This window comes from Lepus europaeus, chromosome 1, assembly GCF_033115175.1.
Source record: "Lepus europaeus isolate LE1 chromosome 1, mLepTim1.pri, whole genome shotgun sequence".
NCBI classification, from domain to species: domain Eukaryota; kingdom Metazoa; phylum Chordata; class Mammalia; order Lagomorpha; family Leporidae; genus Lepus; species Lepus europaeus.
Genome location: NC_084827.1, coordinates 104,963,637 through 104,983,824, shown reverse-complemented (window position 1 = coordinate 104,983,824; position 20,188 = coordinate 104,963,637). Strand labels below are relative to the sequence as shown.

Sequence of the window (20,188 nt, the reverse complement as noted above, 5' to 3'; positions counted from 1 at the left end):
TCACTTAATCAAGTATTAACATCAAAACATGATATAAGGAAGTTGAAAATTTATTTATGTTTCTTATTTTTGCTGTAGAACTGCTGCTTCACTTCATAAAACAGCACCAGCAAATGTAGTATATTGCAAAAATTAAGATAGCAGTGTTCTTTCTCTGGCACTGTACAACTAACAAAAACTGTTGTGTATTCCCAGTTACTTCCAATGGAAAGATCATTACATATTTTGACCCCAATCCAGTGATGAGTATAAGCAAGTTACAATATTACATAAGGCTTAAGATAACAATGTTATCCTTGAATTACATTATTTGTAAAACTAGTTTTTACCACAGATAACTTCATGTATTCTGAATACCAGTGCCTAGAACCTAGTATAAAAATCACAAGGTACTGTGAAAAAGATGCATATTGAGTTTATCTGCAATCATTACAAAGTTAGGGTATATTTTCTTCCAGTAGCAGAGTTGAAAGTAGTATTTCTTCCATCAAGATTGCTAAAAGTTGCTATTTTAAGTCCTGCCCGCCACTAATTTAAGAGAAAACTGTGCTAGATTAGGTGATTCCATACTAGTTCATGTAAGGGTTCCGCTGTCATTCCTCAATAGATTTTATGTATTTCTCATAGGCTTCTTCACTCATTAGTTCATCTAGTTCTGAAGGGTTACTGAGTGTCATCTTGATCAGCCAACCATCTTCATAACAAGATTTGTTGACAAGTCCTGGGTTTTCTGCAAGGGCCTCATTAATTTCAGTTACTTCTCCTGATAGAGAATAGAGTTCACTAGCAGCTTTCACACTTTCCAAGGCACCAAATTCATCTTGTTTTTTTTCAATTTTGTCCCAACTTCAGGCAGACTACAATAAACAACATCTCCCAAAGCTTCCTGTGCAAAATTGCTGATTCCCACTGTTTCAATACCATTTTCTGTTGTTACCCATTCATGTTTCTCTGTGAATTTACGCACCGAGAGCAGAGCGGGTCCAGTGTGCAGCATCTGGACTGTGCCCGCCCGCAGCTGCCAGGGCAGAGGCGAGCAGGGTGCGGCAGGCGCCCAGGCCTCGAGCAGGCTGCAGGCCACGGCCCGCATGCTCTGCGCCACTGGCAGCGCCATGTTCGCAGGGGTGCTGAGGGTCGCCCGACTGTTACCTTTCCATCTCATTTTACCACTCAATAAAAATTATCACCCAAGAACTTATTGGGAAGACATAAAGTTCATGGAAAATGCATACTATGAAAAAGAAATGCACAAATTTCAAAAATTTTTGCACAAAAATAAACTTCTGTTTTGATTTCATTTTTCTTCAATTTGAAGTAATCTTATATTTGTATAGTGCTAATTTTCCCTACATTTACATGTAAAATAAATGTTTCAGTGGAGGTATACCCCAAATAATTAAAAGTTAGTTAAATTGACTATGTTGTCTAATCTATGTAAGTGGAGATGTTTCCTAGTAGCAAGGTAATATTTTTTCAAAAGGAGATAATTGATTTATATGTAATTTAAACAATAGATGATCAAGGAAGAAACGTGCTTTGTTATTCTGTACTATATACTGCATAGAAAATATCTAATGGAAATAAAGCATAGCATGACAACTGAGTGAGCTTGAAAATCATGATTCATTCCTAGGGGCAATAGTCAGATATGAGTAGCAGGCATTTTGCCAACCCAGCAGATGGAGGTATTGAAGCCCCTACTTGTTGGGATGAAATATTAATAGTAAGGGCAGGATCCCAACCTTAGAACACAAAAACAAATTACTTTGAAGGTTAAGGGATATACTGCTACTAATCTATCTCTGAACTGAATTAGCCTTCAAAAACAAAAATGGCTGTCAACAACATATTCACTAGACTTACTTTACCACTAGACTTACTTTAACCAAGTGAGGTTTTGGAAAGACTGTAGAAGCTATTATGATTTTACCAGTTCATGAACTATAGAATAAACAGTTCTACACAACAGACAGTGTATTGACCTGGAGATGCTAAAGATGAACAGAATGGGGTTATAACCTTTAATGAACTTCGGAAGTAGAATCATGTAATTTTACAGATGCAAAAATATTATCTTGTATTTCCTTAATCCTAAACCAATAATCCTTTATATCCTTAATGTTACAAAGCATTAGTGGTCAAGGTCAGGCATAAAATATCCCTCAATATGTAATGAAGGAAACTATCCTAGATAAGTATTTCCTTATATTTACCACAAGCGGGACCGATCAATTGTACAAGCAATTTTAAGGGGTAATGAATTCTCTTTCGCCTCTCCAGACCTCAGTTTCCTCAGGGGTACATGCTTGCTTTATGTTGGCAGTGCCAAGAAAATTCATTGTGAATGAATTGAAAAGGAATGCAGAATTCCCAATCAATATCTGTGTTAGTGCTTTTAACAGGGACTTGGCACCTGTGAAATCTCTTTTGCTTAGCTTTCATCAAGTGATTTAAACACGCTGGGTCATATTTGTACTGTCATGAAGAAGAAATACAATGTTAACCATGCTACTCAGAGACTTTAGGGAGAGAAATTACATCAGTATTATCATCATCATTACCATCATCACCTTTATCTTCATCATCATTTCATCCTAGAAGGTCAAAATAGAAATGGAAAAACAGGATCAAAGAAGCGACATATTCAGTGTTTTAGAAATGAATTATATGTGGTAGTAATTGTTTTGAAGTAAATTGTCTGTTGGAAAAAACCTAAATATATATGTTTTAAATTTTAAAAGAAAATAATTTTGATTAAAGTTAATTGTTATTAGAGAATGAATACCCAATGAAAAATTTACTCTAGATAACAACTCTTAAAGCCTCTGATAGAGTAGATGTAAGATTTATTAGGAAATTATATTTCTTAAGTAACCCCACATTAATCATTGCTGTACATAGCAGGTACAGGAGACTGTTAAGGAACAGAAGAACTCAAAATTATTTTTTTTTTGTTTGCGTGTTTGTTTTTTGGTAAGCTGAGAGATTATCAGAATCAGCACTGTCTATAACCATAAGGAAACAATGCATTGGAATTTCTTTGTATTTAATAGAATTTCATTTTCAGAACTCTGATTTCATGCTTTCATACAACAGCCACCATAATGAGGTAGTTGCTCTTTTTTAAAAATTTTGCACTTTGAATACACTGAATTCAGTTTTTACTTATTTTTTAAGGAGTTGTGGATACACACTCATGGGAAGTAATTGAAAAACCACAAGATGTTGAATCTACAGAATTTTTTCCTGTTAAAAATATTTATTTATATATTTACTTGAAAAGCAGAGTCACAAAGAAGAGGAGAGATGGAAATAGAGAGAGGGAGAAAGAGAGAGAGGGAAAGAGAGAGGGAGAGAGAATGCCCATCCCCTTGTTCACTTCTCTAATGGTCAAGCAGTAAGGGCTGGGCCAGATTCCATTGTCTTCCCAATTGAATTAACAGGGAATTGGATCAGAAGCTGAGTAGATGGAACTGAATCCACCACTCTGGTGTGGGATGCTGATGTCTCAAGCGGCTTCTTAGCCTCCTGTGCCACAGGACCAGGCCGCAGAGGCATTCTAATATGATGGACTTTCAGCATTTCATGCTAGGTTTATTATTGGCAAACAAAAGCATAATCTCGTCATGTTTAAAACCATGCAAATAAAACCACTATTGAGAAGTATATACCTGTGTGTGTAAATTTCCACATTGCATTAATCAGTAAATATAATACATGATCAGGTGATTAAAATTTAAATGCTTGCATATCTTAGAGCTGCCATCAGTTGTGGCTTATATAGTGACACCAATTATGTGTCTAGCATGTTTGTATCAGGCATTTCATGTTCTCACACTGAAAACAACTCAGGAAGCTATTAGTATGGGGTGCTCAGATATATAAAGCAGGAATCAGCAAGTGGCAGAGCTCAAACTCAAGCCCTTGACACTTGTCCCTGCCTGGGAGATGCTGATCACTGCATATTTAAACTCAGTAGATACGCCATCTTTCATTTAGTGGCAGTCATTTAAATTACAAGTGTCAAAAACAGTTACCTATGGAAAGTGACCTTGTGTATGTGAGTCAGCTAAGTGACAACTTGGAGGAAAACCAAAAACTTTCTCTCATCTTCAAATCTTGACCAAAGCAATGGAATCCACCAGGGCAAGCACTTTTCTTTGCGGCACAAGTATGGACACCCAGCTCACAAGATGGATTGTAGAAGAACTGAGTTTCTAGTAGAACATTTAATTCAGACTTATTTAAGGGCCTTGTGGGAACACCAATATGGGTAAGAGAGCTAAACATAGACATTGATGAGCTGATGTGCAATATTCCATCCCTAGCAAGATGTTTCTATTTGACTAAAGCCATTCTTCTCCCATCTCTTTAATACTCTCAGCTTCCTCAAAGTCCACGCAAAAGTCAGCAAGGCACAGAAAGACACAAGACCACCTCCCTTATTCTAACATCTGAGCTGAGATCTCACTGCTTCTTACTGAGTTGCTAACACTGAGAACATCCATACTCTTGTCCTTTGCCTTTGCTACAGCAACCTGGACTCATCCCAATGCCTCTGTCCAACTAGTTCAACTCTACATAGAATGCCCAACATTTATATATGAGTCAGGTGTGGTATAGAAGAAAGAGCTGACTGTTATATAGTCAAACTCACATTTGTGCAATTAGATCCTATTTCAATTATCCAAATTCTTAATCATATATGAGAAGAACTTTAATATAATGGGCCATAGTATTAATCAGCAATAAATTTTAATTGAAAACTTGGCTAGAATTTTGTATGTTGAAAGGCAAATACAAAATTTTGTTTTTCACTTAAAGAAAAATTGTTTTAAAGAAAGTGAAATGCTGATTATTTTCAACAACAATGATGACTACTACTACTTCTTCATAGCAAAGGCAACAGCTGCAGCAAAATAACCAACCAGATACATAAAATAAAGGAAATGAAAAAAGAAGCACATAGATTATACAATAATATCGTGGATACTCAATATAAATGAGATGTATCATTTTGGTTTTGCTAGAATATAAATGAAAAGTAAAGATTTCTGGGAGAAATACATTGAGCAAAAACTTGAATGTCATATATAATGTATATATATATATATATATATATATGTCAGTGAAAACATTTTTAGATTATAAATGAAGTTATTCCATCTGTACATTTTTAATACAAAATTGTCCAGCTGCTAGTTTTATTTGAGAGTCACTCTGTTTTAGCACCAGACAGTCTTGCAGACACTACCATACTGGAAATAGTGCCACTGTGCTTAGTTATTTCCAGAAGAGTGAATCACAGGGAGCCATTACCTAAAGAGTCACCTTTTAAAGAACTTGCTTACAACTCCATTAATCTTCTTTGACTCTATAATATTTTTAATTCACAAATATTTATAGATAGAAATTGCTTCTGTTTTTAATATATAGCTCATGAGAGCACATCGGTTTTATCTGGTGTACCTTCAGGTTCAGTGGTAGAAGAGTGATGTAGACATTGTACTTGTATATTCTGAGATCTATTTAATTCATTTTCACACTTGACTGGTTTTTCTGGTTCAAAGCAGAACACTTTTAACCTTGAATACTGAAAGTATCATTTTATAGGCAAAGAATAAACACTCAGAGCTGGAGTAAGGCACATCTGTCCTACTGCCCCTTCATAACCCTGCTTTCTGGCCTCCTGACCACATGCTCCGATTCCCAGTGGTGCTCAGTCTGGCTAAGTGGACCCTTCCTTTTCAGCCCCCTGGCCTTTTGCTTCCTTGAATTTCTCTGGAGACCAGAATAGTGTGCTGCTTTTTTCTATTCTGAGGTTATGGTTTAGAATTTAGCTACTTGCAAGCAGGTAAAAATAATTTTTGGCATAAGTACTTCATAAAACAGAGCTATATAATCACAAGTAAATTTGAAATGATGAGGAAGTGCTTCAGAAATGGATCTTCCACACAGAAATAAACTTGGTTCCCTGATTCATAAATTTTGTAGCAATGCATTTTGACATCTACTTCTCTGAGTTCTAGGTGCATGAAGTTCTATCTAGTTGCATGTAAAAATTTCTCTTACAGTTGGCAATCTCTTTACTTTTTGGAGTTTCCCCAAAAAGACAGAACATAATTACAGACAAATATAGAGGTCAATTTATACATCAACAGATAAACATTTTAGAAAGCTACAACTAATTGTGAGTGTTAGTTTCTAAAAATCAGAACAAGTTCTACCATGTTTTGTTAACTAATAAATTATTATGACACCGCTGGACACTAAATTTTTTTCATGTAATTCAGAACTCCATGCATTTGTTATAATTTGTGATAACGTATGGCACACTTAGGCCCTTAACCTATTCAACATCCACATATACACAGCTGTAGTTATGTATTCCATACAGACAAAATCTTGTGGGTTACCTTTTCCAGTCAGTATCAAGATACTCTCATTTTATTAGTCACACTTTTTTACTTCCACCTTCTGTTTCAATTTGAAAGAGGTTACAGTGAAGACTGATATTGGGAATGGTTCTCAAGAATCAATTAGGCAAGTTGGGGACAACATCATAAAATGGTCATGAATGTCACAGTTGACTGGAATGAAGTCACAGAAATGGCAAACCAAGAGGGACATATATATATATATATATATATATATGTATATATATACATATATATATATATATAATTTTGCTCTTAAACTTCCAAAAAATAAAATAATTTGGAAATGATAATATCATGCTAGAAGTCATAGTAGATGTTGACGATGTTTTCAGCAGTTTCTGTGGATCTCTGCACTTTTATGCCTAATCCTGCTGTTACTGATCACAGCTGACTCTCACAGTGATTCTGCTCCAAGTAATTCATTAGAATTCTTTGATAAGGGCTCTTTGAAGATGGCTTTGTAATTGAATGTTCTTTAGAAATTGTCCACTCTCCTGGAGTCTAGTTCCTTAAGCCGACTGGACTTTATTGACATGTCTAAACCTGCTAAAATCTCATGGTTCTATGACTCCCACTTGCACCCCTCCCATCTCCCGCTTCCTCTCCAATTCCATTGACATCAAGATTCATTTTCAATTATCTTTATATACAGAAGATCGATTAAGTATATATTAAGTAAAGATTTCATCAGTTTGCACCCACACAGAAACACAAAGTGCAAAATACTGTTTCAGTTCTAGTTATAGCATTACTTCACATTGGACAACACATTAAGGACAGATCCCACATGAGAAGTAAGTACACAGTGACTCCTGTTGTTGACGTAACAATTTGACATTCTTGTTTATGGCATCAGTAATCTCCCTAGGCTCTAGTCATGAGTTGCCAAGGCTATGGAAGCCTTTTGAGTTGGCCAACTTCAATCTTATTCCGACAGGGTCATAGTCAAAGTGGAAGTTCTCTCCTCCCTTCAGAGAAAGGTACCTCCTTCTTGATGACCCCGTTCTTTCCACTGGGATCTCACTTGCAGAGATCTTTCATTTAGGTCTTCCTTCCTTCCTCCCTCCCTCCCTCCCTCCCTCCCTCCCTCCCTCCCTCCCTCCCTCCCTCTCTCTCTCTCTCTCTCTCTCTCTCTCTCTCTCTCTCTTTCTTTCTTTCTTTCTTTCTTTCTTTCTTTCTTTCTTTCTTTCTTTCTTTCTTTCTTTCTTTTTTCCAGAGTGTCTTGGCTTTCCAGGCCTAAAATACTCTCATGGGCTCTTCAGCCAGATCCGAATGCCTTAAGGGCTGATTCTGAGGCCAGAGTGGTATTTAGGACATCTGCCATTCTATGAGCCTGCTGTGTATCCCGCTTCCCATGACGGATCGTTCTCTCCCTTTTTGGTTCTATCAGTTAGTATTAGCAGAAACTAGTCTTGTTTGTGTGATCCCTTTGTCTCTTAGACCCTCAGTGTGATCAATTGTGAACTGAAATTGATCACTTGGACTAGTGAGATGGCATTGTACCTGCCACCTTGATGGGATTGTATTGGAATCCCCTGGCACATTTCTAACGGCAACAACTAACTGAGCACCAAAGGGGAAACCTGTTGAAGTGAAATGGACACTATGAAAAACAGTGACTTGATTAGCTTTTGTCCTGAATGTTGATGTACAATGTAATACTTTGTCCAGTTTAGTATTTTTTTGTTCTAGTACTATTGGTTGAACTCTGTAATTAACACACAATTATTCTTAGGTGTTTAAATTTTAACTGAAAAGTGATCCCTGTTAAATATAAGAGTGGGAATAAGAGAGGGAAGAGATGCACAATTTAGGACATGCTCAATTGGACTAGCCCCAAATGGTGGAGTTAGAAACGTACCAGGGGATTTTTTTTTTTTTTTTTTGACAGAGTTAGACACAGAGAGAGACCGAGAGAAAGGTCTTCCTTCCATTGGTTCACCCCCGAAACGGTCGCTACGGCTGGCGTGCTGTGTTGATCCGAAGCCAGGAGCCAGGTGCTTCCTCCTGGTCTCCCATGCGGGTGCAGGGCCCAAGGACCTGGACCATCCTACACTGCCTTTCCAGGCCACAGCAGAGAGCTGGACTGGAAGAGGAGCAACCAGGACAGAATCCGGCGCCTGAACCGGGACTAGCACTTGGGGTGCCGGCGCCACAGGCGGAGGATTAGCCTAGTGAGCCACGGCGCCGGCCATACAACACTTTTAAGAATATTTTTTGTGTTGCATCACAGCTTCATAAACTTTGTTCTGATTAGATTACAAATTTCCTTCAGTAAATCAAAGCAAACCGAAGTTTGGGTCTGGAAATCAATTCCTCCCAAAATACTTATATGCACATTTAAAAAAAATTCCATTTGTATGCTTCATACCATAATGCTATTCACTATTATATTTTTGGCTGTATACAATCTAAAATTCATCTGAAATAACTCAAAAGAGCCCACAATCTATATAAAATGGCTTCCTTAAGAGTTTTAAAGTTGTAAGAATTACAAATATATTTTACCAATGTAAAGTAGGGTCACAACAGGGATTCTTAAAAAAGAAAACCTATATTATTTTTGATTGGGCAGTGTCCCTTGAATTTTGTGAGCATTACACTCTCTGATTAAATAACTTTTTTTTTTTTTTTAGGTTTTTGTTTTTGGACTCAAAACATTAGTTAAAATATAAACCCACAAAATGTGTAACGTTCATTGCTTGATGCTACAATGGTCAATGGCAACTTGGAGGGTGGGGAAGGGGACATTCCTGCCCTTCATCTGAAATGAGTTTCTGTTCTGGGGAGGTGGAAAGTAAGGTAGTAGGAAGAAGAGAATTAAAGTCTTTTCAAAGATTCCACAGCAGGTAGGCAGGCAGCTCAGATGAAGGGGGTTAGGATGTTGAAAGTGAGATAGGAAAACCAAGTGGAAAGACTAAACTACAGCTCAGGTACTCTGGGAAGATAAAACAAACCTTGTTCAGCTGCTCTGAAATGGAGAGCCCCTGGATCCCATGCACACCAGCTTGCCCCTGCAATCACTGCCCCAGCACCAGCAACACTTGGTTGTGGTATGCAGAATGTTGACTTAATTTTGAATCTTTTTTATTTTCAAGATTATTCTGTAGTATATGAGGGGTAAAAATACTTATCTCAAAGGCAATATTTGTAAGCTTGCCCAAAAGGGTATATGCATCAACCTAACTAAAAAAATCTCAAATGCAAATGCAAATAACCTCAAATTCAAATTACTTTTAAAATTTATATATTCTTTTTTAATAGTAAGAATCAATTGTCATGTCAATTTACCACAGAAACCAAGTGCAGAGTGAAAATAATACTTCAATTTTAAGAATGCTTTTTAAATGCAAAACTGTTTTCCTGGGGACTTGCATCTCTTTTGTGATTTTAAATAACTGATTAGACAATTTGACTAACACTAACCCCACTTGCTTTATGTAACATGTTGTTAATTGGAAAGACATTTTAAAAATTCTAATTTTATTTATCTTAGCTTTAATCTTTGCTTAACAGTAAAAATTGAATTTGGAAATATTTATTTTTTTTCCCACTGAGACTTTCTATCCAAGTTTGTTAGTCTCTGGTCATCTCTTGGGTATGTGGCCGAGATATGACTCTCTTGTTATGTTAAGGCAGAGGAAATAGAAAGTTCTTAAGCATGCCCTTGTTGCACAGGAAAGTACCAATTAAACCACTACAGGCTTTCCCTTATGTATATATGTGCTTTTTCAAAATAATGTAGCTTTTAAAACCCTCTTCACAAGATAATGTGAAGCTTGAAGATTGAAGTCTAACTATTTTGTGTACAATGAATATACTTTTGAATAGTTGCTTTCCATAACGTATAAAGATAATTTTGCTCATGATTTAAGAGGCCCTCTACAAAACCTCTTTGCTTGCCATGACATTTCCTACGTTTAAGGACAGGAGCAGAAAAAGTGACTAAAAATAATTATAGACCAACACACAGAAATATCTTCCCAACTCTAGTTTGTCATTTAAGCCAAAAGAAGAAATTATCCATCAAACATTTCATTATAAAACTTACTATGGACCTGATTAGCCATTGCTACACTTCAGTAAGGGCAAGGACATAAAATCTAACTCATCTTTAAATACTTTCTTCTGTTCTTGGCGCATAGAAAGCTCGGTAGCCCATTTTACTGGCCTGATTGTTGAATGAGTAAACTATTTTAACTTGACCTCATTGCCTGCAATAGCTTGCACTGGTATGATTACAATAATGTAAAAGGCACTCTATTCATTTTTTGAGTATGTTTGAATCTGCATAACAGACTGAAAACTGAAATATAGATGTTAATCACTCATTCTTCAATTTGGAGCATGGAGAGATGAAGGGTCATAGTGCAAGGACTGGCTTCATGTTAATCATTTCCTATACCATGAATTCACCAATTAATATTTAATGAACACTTTTATGAAACTGTGCTAGGTACTGATAAATAAATCTATTGAAATATTTTAGATACATGTTTTGCCTGCAGGAATTTTCAGTCTAGCAGTCAAATGCTCCTGTCTTTTATTATAGTAGACTGTTTTAGTGTCCCTAATTATTTAATCATCTTTCTGTGTGAAAATTAAACACTGTTATTACATTGATGTGCCTTGAACTAACCAAATGTGAGTGGAAGTGCCACACTTGAACCAACATTTTAAGAGCCACAGTGTGGTTTAGCCATTGCATTATTCAAATAGTTATTTATTTGGAAGTCATAGTTACAGAGAGTGAGAAAGAAAGAGAGATGGAGAGAGAGAACTTTCATCTGCTGGTTTACTCCCCAAATGGCTGCAATGCTGGAGCTGGACTGATGTGAAACCAGGAGTCAGGAGCTTTTTCAGCAACTCCCACATGGATGCAGGGGCCCAAGCACTCGGGCCATCTTCCACTGCTGTCTCAGACACATTAGCAGGGAGCTGGATCAGAAGTGGAGCAGCAAGGATTTGAACCTGGTGTCCACATTGGATGCTGGAACCACAGAAGGAGATTTAACCTACTAAACCACAGTGCCAGCTGCAGACTTCACTCTTACCACTGCTGTTCCTCATTCCTTCTTTTTTTTTTTTTTTTTTTTTTACTTAGTAAATACAAATTTCCAAAGTACAGTTTATGGATTACAATGCCCCCCCCCATAATTTCCCTCCCACTTGCACCCCCCCATCTCCCGCTTCCTCTCCAATTCCATTGACATCAAGATTCATTTTCAATTATCTTTATATACAGAAGATCGATTAAGTATATATTAAGTAAAGATTTCATCAGTTTGCACCCACACAGAAACACAAAGTGCAAAATACTGTTTCAGTTCTAGTTATAGCATTACTTCACATTGGACAACACATTAAGGACAGATCCCACATGAGAAGTAAGTACACAGTGACTCCTGTTGTTGACGTAACAATTTGACATTCTTGTTTATGGCATCAGTAATCTCCCTAGGCTCTAGTCATGAGTTGCCAAGGCTATGGAAGCCTTTTTTTTTTTAACTTTTATTTAATGAATATAAATTTTCAATGTACAGCTTATGGATTACAATGGCTTCCCCCTCCCATAACTTTCCTCCCACCCCCAACCCTCCCCTCTCCTGCTCTCTCTTCCCTTCTCTCTCTCCTTCCATTCACATCAAGATTCATTTGCAATTCTCTTTATATACAGAAGATCAATTTAGTATACATTAAGTAAAAATTTCAACAATTTGCACCCACATAGAAACACAAAGTGAAACATACTGTTTGAGTACTAGTTATAGCATTAAATCAAAATGTACAGCACATTAAGGACAGAGATCCCACATGAGGAGCAAGTGCACAGTGGCTCCCGTTGTTGACCCAACAAATTGACACTCTAGTTTATGGCACCAGTAACCACCATAGGCTGTCGTCATGAGTTGCCGAGGCTATGGAAGCCTTCCAAGTTTGCCGACTCTGATCATATTTAGACAAGGTCATAAAAGACAGGGTGAGGATAGTAACCAATGATGCTAAGAGTGGCATTAACCAGGTCTGAACAATTATACAGCATTAAGTGGGGAAGAGGACCATCAGTACACACAGGTTGGGAGTAGAGCCATTGGTGGTAGAGTAGAGGTTATGATTACAAAGGAATGAGGCCCAAGTGCGCTAGACAGGGTCTAGAACAAAGGACAGAGTCATTATTAGAGGAGCTAAGAAAGGTGCTGTCTAAGCTACAATTAAGTTTTCTGATTGAGAGGCAAATAGAACCTGATAGAAGGGGCTTGATAATAATCTGGTGGGCTTTAGGCCTTGTAAGTTAAGAGGCCCAGACCTATCTATCTCTTCACATGGGGTACATCCTAAGGGAGGTGTGAACCTCCTAGGGGAAGGCACTCTGTTGACTTTCATTACTTGGCTGGCCTGGGAGGAGAGCTGGCCAGGTAAAGGCAGGTGGCATCTCTAACAAGAAATTTACAGTTCTGCCTGCAATGTTGCTGACCCTACTTGGCCGTCCCCTCAGCTGCAGTGGTCACTTTGGAAGTTGGGCTGAGTGAAGGGCTTTTCAGCTTAGAGCCAATAAGATCTGTGGCTCTGACCTGGGCATCCTTCGACTCCTGGGAAGGTCCATTTCCAGTGATCCAACTCTTGGCAGAGCTGCCAGGGCTCTTCACAAGTTGACTTCTGCTGAAGCCCAGGCTTACCACATTGAAAGCCACTGCAGTGGACTGGCCTGTTGGGTCTCCTTGAGGGCAGATCACTGTACAGATCGGCCATTAATAGACCTGCCACCCATTGAGAAGCCTTTTGAGTTTGCGGACTTTGATCTTATTCTGACAGGGTCATAGTCAAAGTGGAAGTTTTCTCCTCCCTTCAGAGAAAGGTACCTCCTTCTTTGATGGCCCTGTTCTTTCCACTGGGATCTCACTTGCAGAGATCTTTTATTTAGGTCTTCTTTCTTTCTTTTTTTCCCCAGAGTGTCTTGGCTTTCCATGCCTAAAATACTCTCATGGGCTCTTGAGCCAGATCCGAATGCCTTAAGGGCTGATTCTGAGGCCAGAGTGCTATTTATTCCTTCTTAAACTCCTTTTCAAATAGTTTTATCAATAAAAGTTCATCAATTTGACATAAGCCAAAGGGTCCTGAAAGCAGAAATTGTGCATTCCAATCCCTAATAGCTATGCGACTTTAACAATGTCACTTAACTCACTTATCCTTCCTGTTCCTGATCCACAAAATAACCTTCAGGCAGGCTCAAAGAATGTATAGGACTTTGTAAATCACAGGGTACACAGTACACGGATGTATGACATTACTACAATGATATAGAAAGAATTATCTTCCCTTTCTGTCTATTAAAGTCAAAAACTAAGAACAATTTTGGCAAACTTCTTTTAAAGTTATACCACAAATTTCTGACTGCTGATTCACTTTTTACTGCCAAGGTTTATCCTGTCTCTGAACACTTCCATTACCTAATTACCAATTAGCAGAAGAGAAGAAAAGAAGGAAAAACTAAGAAAGAAAAATAGACTGTCAGAAAGGGGAAGTGATATATTCAGCATTAATTACAATAATTACTACTAGTGGGGGAAGGATTGATTGTGGTAACCAGGCTTATTCTTCCCTTAAATGACATAATTACTTTTTTACATCCAATATATTTTATAAAGACTAGATGAAAGTTACTTTCCAGTCAACTTCAGCAGATTGCATTTTTCAAAGACAATTATTACACCATCTATTGCTAGTTCTCATTTCTTGCCACTGCTCCTTCAAAAGAAAGAAGCTTTTTCCCCATATCCTCTATGTCAGTGCACTCTATGCTCTCTTTGACCAATAGATAAGAAAGTGATGTCCTTACTCTTCAATTGGTCCAACAATTTCTACTTCTTGCTTCTTGGAAAGCTTTCCGTTAAACATTCACCTTTTGGATGCTCCCTCTAGAAAGCTAGGTGTCATTCATTGGGAGGTTGAAGCCACCTGGGGAAGGCACATGTAAGCATTCTAGTCAAAAATGCTAGCTGAGGAACTAACCATCAGACAGATGCAACTGCCAGCTGCCTAAGTGTGCCATCCTGATTGTCCAGCCCAGATGACCGTTAATGCAGCCACAACTAAAATCTAACTGCAACAGCATGGACAAAAGTCCAAGGTAAAACCACTCAGCACAGCGATCAACTAACAGAACCACTTAAAAAAATAAAATAGCATTATTTTAAGGCACTAAGTGTTGAGGTGGTTTGTTAGGCTGTAATAGAGAACCAGAATGCCAAGTGATTGGTGCATGATCTTTCCAAATGCAATTACCTTTGTTTCTACCTTTGCAGTTATTAGCACAATTTGATTGAGACCAACATGATTTTTTAAACAAAATCATTTAGTGATTTCATCATATTGATGTTATGTGTTTTTAAAATTCTGTAAACTAATTTAAGATATTTTTCCAGGTGTTTTGCCCCTACCATAAAAATTAGTTCTTAGGAGAAGATAGAATTTGCATATGAAGACTTAAAGAATGAATTTTCATTCAATTGTTTATGTGAGGAATTTGAGATCTAATTTGAATTCATTTTCAAAAGCAGTGGATTTTAAAGACTCAGCAAGGCACATTTTCAAATATCAGTTCTCTTACATTTTAAATGATCATGGAAGGTAAATTACAGGCAGGTGTTTTCAACTGATTTCCTCTTTGTGAAGATCATTTTCTTTCCCCTAATGAAAAACACATTTCTTCTCTTATAATTATAAAAGTAATGCACACTAATTATTGAATATTCCAGCAAAGGCTGTCTGTAAAGTAGAGACAAGAGTCCTCTGAATAATCACAAAGCTAGTGTTAAATAACCAAGTGTTTTTGGCAAGTTATTTCATCTCCTCATGATTCGATTTCATCCACAAAATGAAGACAATGATAATAGTTTATAAGCTTTCTGTGGCATTATATTAGATGATACTTGTGAAACATTTAATAGAGAATATAGAGTGTAATAAATATAACATAAATGATAATTTTAATTAGTGATAGTGTGATGTATAAACACGTTTCCTTCTAGGCTCTATGTGTAATTGTATGTATACGTCTTCAACAACAACAAAAAACCAGCTTATAAAGGCTAGTTTTGAGCCAGTTTTTGAACTCTTCATTATATTATGTAAACATGATTTCACAATATGTAAATATTTCTCATTCATTTGTATAATCACATTCTATTTTAATTTAATAATAGCACAACATATGTGAAAAATAGCTAGGATTCTACCTGATTTTTTATTATTTTAAAGATTTATTAATTTCTTTACTTGAAAGGCAGAGTTAGAGAGAGACAGAGGTGAGGGAGAGAGAGAGGGAGAAAGAGAGAGAGAGAGGTCTTCCATCCGCTGGTTCACTCCCCAGATGGCTTCAATAGTTGGAGCTGCACCAATCCAAAACCAGGAGCCAGGACCTTCTTCCACAAATATTTGGGCCATCTTCCACTGCTTTCCCAGGCCATAGCAGAGAGCTGGATCAGAAGTGGAGCAACCGGGAATTGAATGGACACCCATATGGGATGCCAGCACTGCAGGCAGTGGCTGTATTCTCTATGTCACAGCACCGGCCCCTTTACTTGATTTTTTAAAAACCAATTTGTGCTAGTATTGAAACACTCAAGAACATCAGATTTTGCAAATTATCTTGCACATAGAATCTTTATATATATATATATATATATATATATATATATATATTGACAGGCAGAGTGGATAGTGAGAGAGAGAGACAGAGAGAAAGGTCTTCCTTTACCATTTGGTTCACCCCCCCAATGGCCGCTGCGGTCGGCGCACCGCGCTTATCCGAAGCCAGGAGCCAGGTGCTTCTCGTGGTCTCCTATGTGGGTGCAGGACCCAAGCACTTGGGCCATCTTCCACTGCACTCCCGGGCCACAGCAGAGAGCTAGACTGGAAGAGGGGCAACCAGGACAGAATCCGGCGCCCCGACCAGGACTAGAACCCCGGGGTGCTGGTGCTGCAGGCAGAGGATTAGCCTATTGAGCCATGGCGCCAGCTGCACATAGAATCTTAGAAGTAGAAATATTGGAAAAACAATCCACCTAAAGTAATTGAAAGCTAATTGAGTTACATGAGAATATCTATATTTATCTTCATAGGTAACTAATATCCTGACTCCAAATCCTTATAAACACCATGAAACTGTCAATATATATATACACATAACAAATATTCATGTAACTAGTAAAAAGATCACATAAGAACTAGAGACATCTAAAACCAAAAAGTCCTATAGTTTTAAGACTAAGCTTCCCAAACCATGAACTTTAAAGTAAAAAGAATGCCTAAATTAAAATTAAGTTCAATATGCCACAAAGATAACATTTATTCTGTCACGTAAAATTCCAACCAAAAACTAAGTTATTGCCAGCTTGAACCTGGTATGAATGGCAATCATGTCATTTGTGGAAGAACCTACTAAGGGACATTTAATTATTCATTAAAATTGAACAGAAACTTTTGTCCACAGATGGATTATGTGGTTTTAATAATCATAAATGACCAAAAGGAGTGGAATAGCTTCAATTTATAATCAAATTAGGAATTTACCTTATATTAAAAGAATGCAATCATGATCTGAAATAATCTACACATGTACTATGGTGTGGATGAGTGAAGAATCCTTATGAAAGTGCAGAGAAGCTGCAGATAAGAAGGAAATTAGAGTCCTTTAGAGTTGACCCTACATTGCCTTTGACTCCTCAAATTTCTAAAAGAAGAAAGCAAAAGGTCACTTTTTCTAAATTACTTTTCCAAGATAAAAACAACATTTTTCCTTTTCACTGTTGGGTCCAGAGAACAATAATAATGAAGCATCTTACATAGCCAATGAATTAGGGTCTTCATTGTAGGCCTCTTTGCTCACTGTCTTATTAGGAACATAAGTGTTTAAAAGGTTAATTACTCCTTGTCATATTTTTCCATTATTTAAACTGCTCATAGAAGCTCCTAGAGGAATCACGAAATATAAAATTTGCATTTTGTATCAAGAATTTGCTCATTAAAAGTGTAAGTTACAAAGTTAAAAATGAATGAAGAAAAATACACAAGAGATTTAGGATTGTGTATTTTCTGTTTGAAACTTAAAAATGATTTTTATGCTTTACATATTAATACTAGAAATTTCTTTAAATGATAAAATTGCCAATGAGCTTTCATTATGGAATGAAAAAATAAGCAAAATAATTGAAATATAGCATGAAGAATGTACAAAATGATATACTAGCCCAGTTTTACAACCTCAGAAATGTGGAGCTATAACTCAAAATTCCATTTATTTGTATTATGGAAGTTGGATTCATAAGACACTTCCTGAAGTCTTCTAAAATTTTATTCTATACAATTTCATAAAATACCAAATTCCTTAGATATATTATTAGCTATGAATGAAACTATGTTTGCTTACTTTAGATTTTCAGTTTTTCTCTGTAGTATTAGAAGGGGCTACCTTGTTTTCACTGTTGGTGCCTTTTAGAACATCCCATGAATATAACCCTTTTCCCCACCACACATCAAGCTTTAAACTAGTTATAAAATAAGATGAAATTTTTTCTGGAGCAAATTCTCACCTTTGTTACTCAGAAAAAAAAAAAAAAAAGGCTAAAGGACAGGCATTTTGGCACAGCCAGTTAAGCCATCATTTGGGACACCCACTTCCTATATCCAAGTATCTGGAATCAAATCCTATCTCTGCTTGTGATCCAGCTTCCAGTTAATATGTCTTGGAGGCAGCAGTTAGATAGCCCAAACACTTGAGTTCCTGTCACCCACATGAGAAACCTGGGTAAAGTTCCTTGACCCCAACTTGGGTCTGGTCCAACCCAATCCAAATCCCAAACTGTTGTGGATGTATTTGAGGAGTGAACCAGCAAGTAGAGCCCTCTCTCCCTTCCTCTCTCCTTCTCTCTTTCTTTCTCTCTCTGTCATGCTGCCTTTCAAATAAATAAATCATCTTTTTACAAAGGTAGAATGGAGTTTCAATTTCAGGAGGTTTATGCTCCCTCCTTCTGAATACCAGAATGAACGAGCCAGATCTCCCAGTGAGAGTCATACAAACAGGAAGCACACTGTCGAAAGTTGAGACTGTTCATGAGAAGAAGGAGAAGCTGAGTCAGGCATGCCCAATACACAACAGCACTTCAGAACTTTGATACAAAAATACCATAAAAATAGACATTTTAAATAAGTTTTGAAGGCCTTTCATCAACCAATTTTTATCAACTGAATAAATCACACTTCCTCCCCAAAGACCAGTAACCAAAGAAAAGAGATTTCAGCCTTATGAAACCCTTCTGATGTAGTTTTTGATCTGCATGGGTTTCCTATTGCTGAATGACAAAATTTAACTAATTAGCAGCATTAAACAATGCCTACTTACTAATTTGTAGTTCTGTAGTCAGAAGTCTGGGTGTGATTTGGCTGGGTTCTCTACTCAGGGTTTCACAAGGATGAAATCGGGCTGTCATCCTGAGAGCTACAACTCTCATAGGGAAGCAAGTCTTTGTGTAAATGTGCTGGTTAATGGCAGGAATATTTTTTGTGGTTATAACCAGCACTTTCCTACCTCCTCTCCACTCAACCCACTTTAAAATGCTAGGGACTCCTTTTTCCTTCAGCAGCTCAAACATGGATGTTTCCTTTCTTCTTGGCTAACAGGTGCACAATTAACTTTCTCTTCTGTGATCAACCAGAGAAAAATTTCTGCTTTTAAAAAATCACATGCAATTATATTAAGCTTAAATGAATAATTTCCCTTAAAGTCAACTGCCCTCTAGGATACAGAATATAAACTAGTTGTGAGTCTAGGTCCATCGCATTCACAGTCCTGGAATTGTGTATTACATGTACACCACAGGAAAAAAAATTCTGGGTGCTGAGTGGATGCTTTGTGTTGCTGTGAAGATGCAGCTTGGGACATCTAAATCCCATATTAGAGTGCTTGGTTTTGAGTGCTGACTTCACTCCCAATGCTAACTTCCTTCAGTTCTACACTCTTGGAGGCAAAAGGTGATAGCTCAAGTAGGTGGGTCCCTGCCACCTATGTGGAAGACTTGCATTGAATTGCTAGCTCCTGGCTTCAATCTGACCCATCCCTGGCAGTTGTAAGTATTTGGGGAGTGAACCAGAGGACAGGAGCTCTCATTCTCTCTGACTTTCAAATAAATAAATTTAATACAATAATTTTAAATATCTGTGGCTAATTTAAAAAATCTGCCTAGAAAACACATTATTTCTAACCAAAAAAATACATGATTACTCCTTTTTCCTTATTTTTTAAATCAGCATAATATGTTGAAAACACTATTCAAATCAAACAGATTCAATTTTTATAGCCCTTTAAAATCTCTGACAAATACCTGTTAAAACATTATTTAATTTTTTTAAAGATTTATTTTATTTATTTCTAAGGCAGAGTTACAAAGAGAAGTAGAGACAGAGAGAGAGAGAGGTCTTCCATCTGCTGGCTCATTCCCCAGATGGCCGCACCAGCCAGAGCTGCGCCAGTCTAGAGCCAGGAGCCAGGAGCTTCTTCCAGGTCTCCCATGTGGGTGCAGGGGCCCAAGGACTTGGTCCATCTTCTACTGCTTTCCCAGGCTACAGCAGAGAGCTGGACTAGAAGAGGAGCAGCCGGGGCTAGAACCAGCACCTATATGGGATGCCGGCACTTCAGGCCAGGGCTTTAATTTGCTGTGCCACAGCGCCAGCCCCTGTTAGAATATTTTTAA

At 37.4% G+C, this 20,188-nt stretch overlaps 1 protein-coding gene and 1 pseudogene across 1 annotated transcript in view; one reads left to right on the top strand and one right to left on the bottom strand.

Annotated features, from left to right (window-relative positions):
- KCNH7 (potassium voltage-gated channel subfamily H member 7) overlaps positions 1–20,188 on the top strand; it is a 526,117-nt gene that overhangs the window by 314,603 nt on the left and 191,326 nt on the right. The gene's annotated exons all lie outside the window — the stretch shown is intronic.
- Positions 530–1,114, bottom strand: LOC133766318 (glycine cleavage system H protein, mitochondrial-like; annotated as a pseudogene).